Here is a 3,786-nt window from a genome sequence, read left to right as displayed (position 1 = left end):
GGGCAGCTGCTCAAGGACCCCCTGCCCTGGAGCCCCAGCTGGGGATTTGGGCTCCTGGAAGGGAAGGAATGTCCTTGTCCCCAGGAGGGAAATCCCAGCACCCCCAGGGTGTGGGGGGCAGCTGAAAGGCCACACCAGGGAGGGGAAAGCCAGGAAGAGCTGTCCCCCTCCAAAACTGCACCCCAAAAATCCCCAAACTCGGTGATTCCTCCCAGGAAAGAGCTGCCAGGAGGTGCCAGAATTGAGTGAAAGGGGGTATGGGATCCCTAGACTGAGGAGGAGAGGCCTGGAACCCCCAGACCTAAGCACTGGCAACAGAGCTGGGGAGTGGGGAGATGATTGGAAGGGGGAAAAAAAGGGGGCTGGGACACCCCCAAATTGGTAGGTTGGTAGGAGTCCCATTGCTCTTCCTTCTCTATCCCTCTTCCTTGTCCTCTCCGGCCCTTCTCCCTTTCCTTCCTCTGCCCTCCTCCTCCTCCATCCCGTGTTTTGCTCCCCACCCGGGCCCAGCACCCGCCCTTGGCCCCTCCTTTTCCCATCGCGGTCGCATCCCGCGGGAGGAGCCGGGATGGAGCCGGGCCAGGTTGGGCTGGGGCAGCAAACACTCCCTCCCCAAATTTCTCTGGCGTCCTCGGGGGGTCCCGGCGTTTATTGGGGTTTGCTGAGTGCCGTGCTGCGGTTCAGGTGCCTGCCAAGGACCCCCAGAGCTGGGTGACACAGGGAGGACAAACGTTCTGCCACTCCCTCCTGTCACAGCCCCCCTGCAGGGTCTCCCCAAGTCCCTCCCCACTGCCCCCCATAAACAGGACCGGGATGAATTGGGAAGCTTTATATGGAACACTGGGAGCAGCGGGGCGGGGGCAAAGTGACAGCGGGGCTGGGGGAACACACGACCCCCCCGAAAATCATCATGGAGACAGAGCAGGGGGCCCAGCCGGGCCCGAGGCCTTGGAGAGCGGCTCAGGAGCTCTGTGGGTAGAGAAAAGGGGGTGACACTGGGCTGGGGGCCCCGGGGAGAGCACACACACTCAGGGGAGGGGGGACACGGCCCCCAGGACCCTGTCCCCCCAACCTTCTTGTGCAGAAAAAGCCGAGCCCCAGCACCAGGAACACAAAGCCCAACATGGAGCCCCTGATCCCCGTCAGCTTCTTGCTGCAGTCAGGGTCCGGCAGCATCTCTGGGGGGTCAGCGGGGGTCAGGACCCCTAAATCTCTCACAGACACTCCAAGCACCCTCCGAGTTGTCCCGAGCCTCACCAGGATCCACCAGTCTGTCCTGTTCCTCTCAGGATGCCACAGCCCCCTCCCAGTTGCCCCCCACTGCCCCAGGACCCCCAAACCCTCTCCCAGTCGCTTCCCAGTCCCACCGGGATTCACCAAGACCCCTCCCAGACTCTTCCAAACACAAATAACCTCATCTGAACCCTTGCTTTTCCAGCCCTAGTCTCCTTCCGGCCCCTCCTCTCACTCACATCCCTCCCAGTTTCCACCAGGATCCCCGGAACCCCGTCCTACCCTCCCCAACATCTTTCAAACCCCTTCTCAGCCATCCCAGGCACCTGACTCCCTCTCCCAGTTTAAACCAGTCGCTCTCAAATTCACTCCCAGTTAATCCCAGCACAGCCCAATCCCCCTCCCAGTCCCCCCNACATGGGAGGAGAAGGTGGGATTGTGCAGGAGAAGGAGGAATAGGAGGAGCAGGAGTGTGAGGAAGAGTAGGGACACAGGAGGAGGAGGAGGAGGAGGAGGAGGAGGAGCAGAAAGAGGCAGCACTACAAGGTTCCACCCATCCCTGTATCTGCAGCCCCCCCAGCCCCGGGAGTGTTGTCCCCCCACATGCAGCAGGTGACGGGGGAGGGGGATCCATGATTTTCACAGGACTGAATCTTGGTGGTTTCGAGCTTTATTTGGGGTAAATGTTGGTGCTTTGATTTTTCTAGGGGCTGAGTCTTTCAATTCTGGAGGAGATTTTGTCTGTATCTTGATGTCTGGGGAGTTTTTGGTTTGTCTTGAGGTTTGGAGGGGTTTTGTGCTGAAAGTTGATGTTTTAGTGGTTCTTATAGATACAAGATGCCCAGTGACTTCCTGAGATGAACTTGGGCAAGGAGGAACCCCCAGCCCAAGGCACTCTCTTGTTTTTTCCCACCAACCGGAGTCTTTCATTCCTGAGGAGTGACCAGATGGAGGAGGAGGAGGAAAAGCCTTGGAGATGCTGCACGAGGAGGGGCTGCAAACGAAGCCCAGGTAGCTGCGGGGAGGAAAGACCCCCTCTGTGCCAGGATAGTGTCTGGAGATGCAGCCAGAGCTCAGAGCTGGGGAAGAAGGCTCAGGCCAGGGAGAAGCACCACAAGTGCTTGGAATGTGGGAAGGGTTTCAGCTACAGCTCCAAATTGAACCAGCACCATGTGATCCCCACTGGGGAAAAGCCCTACAAGTGTGGGGAATGCAGGGAATGTGGGATGAGTTTCAGCCAGAGCTCCAACTTGAGGGGACACCAGAGGATCCACACTGGGGAATGGCCCTATGAGTGTGGGGAATGTGGGAAGAGCTTCAGGCACCACTCCAGCCTGATACAACAGGAGAGGATCCCCACTGGGGAAAAGCCCTATGAGTGTGGGGAATGTGGGAAGAGCTTCAGCCAGAGCTTACACCTGTGGCAGCACCAGAGGATCCACACTGGGGAATGGCCCTATGAGTGTGGGCAGTGTGGGAAGAGCTTCAGGAGTATCTCTGACCTGATGAGACACCAGGTGATCCACACTGGACGGCCCTACACCTGCTTGGAATGTGGGAAAAGCTCTGGGCTGAGCTCCACCCTTAGATATCACCAGCTCATCCACACTGGGGAGAGGCCCTACAAGTGTCCCAAGTGTCAGAAGAGGTTTCAGACCAGCTCCACTATCCTCACACATGAGCAGATTCACATGGATGAGAGGCCCTTCCGCTGCCCCAACTGTGGGAAGGGCTTCAGCCACAACTCCACCCTTGTCAGGCACCTGCGCATCCACACTGGGGAGAGGTCCTACGAGTGTCCCCAGTGTGGGAAGAAGTTTTCTAGGAGCTCTCAGCCTTGACCAAACACCAATGGAGGCGCCAGTAAGGGAAGCCCTGCAGGAAGTGTGAGAAGAGCTTTGTGTGCTGCTCCAGCTCCATCCCCCATGGGAAGATCCACGTCAGATGATCCCCAGTGACTCCCATTGGGCAGAGCCCTGGTGATCTGTGGTCCTGGTGATCTGTGTTGGGAAGACACCTGGCTGGGGGGCTCCACATCCTCCTGTCTCCCTGTGGGCACCTGGATGAACGCAGGGGCAGGAAGATCCATCAGGATGCAGACAGAGAATTCATTGAGGAGAGCAGATTTGTTGATTTTTCAACCCCAGAAAAACTTCTTCATTCATTCAATCCTATCTTCTGGTGGCGTCAAGGAATACTGGATGGTCTTGGAGGACTTTTCCAACCTCAGTAATTCCACAGTTTTGATTTCCTATTGCCCAAGGGTGTTTTCCTCAGCCAAATGGTGATGGATTGGGGCAAAGATGAAGATTTTGGAGACAGGGAGGTGGAGACCCCTCCAAAAAAGGTTCTTCCCTCCCACCCAAGCATGGGGACCCTTAGCTGGCACAGACACTGCAATCCTTTTCTTTTGGCCTTGATTTGCTTCTCATTTCTCTTCATCCTTTGAAAACACCTGAAATTGGGGTAAAAATAAAGACATTGAGATAAGACATGGGTGGGGACATTGAGGGCCATAGACATGGTGGGACATAGACATGGAGAGTGGCATGG

The 3,786-nt window shown here is 56.9% G+C and overlaps 1 pseudogene; it reads left to right on the top strand.

Annotated features, from left to right (window-relative positions):
• Nucleotides 1–1,746: 1,746 nt before the first annotated feature.
• LOC107199569 lies at nucleotides 1,747–3,718 on the top strand (annotated as a pseudogene).
• The last annotated feature ends 68 nt before the right edge of the window (nucleotides 3,719–3,786 follow it).

Source organism: Parus major, unplaced genomic scaffold (assembly GCF_001522545.3).
Source record: "Parus major isolate Abel unplaced genomic scaffold, Parus_major1.1 Scaffold1116, whole genome shotgun sequence".
Lineage (NCBI taxonomy): Eukaryota > Metazoa > Chordata > Aves > Passeriformes > Paridae > Parus > Parus major.
Note: the sequence above shows the minus strand (reverse complement) of the source record. Positions and strands in the feature narration are given on the sequence as shown.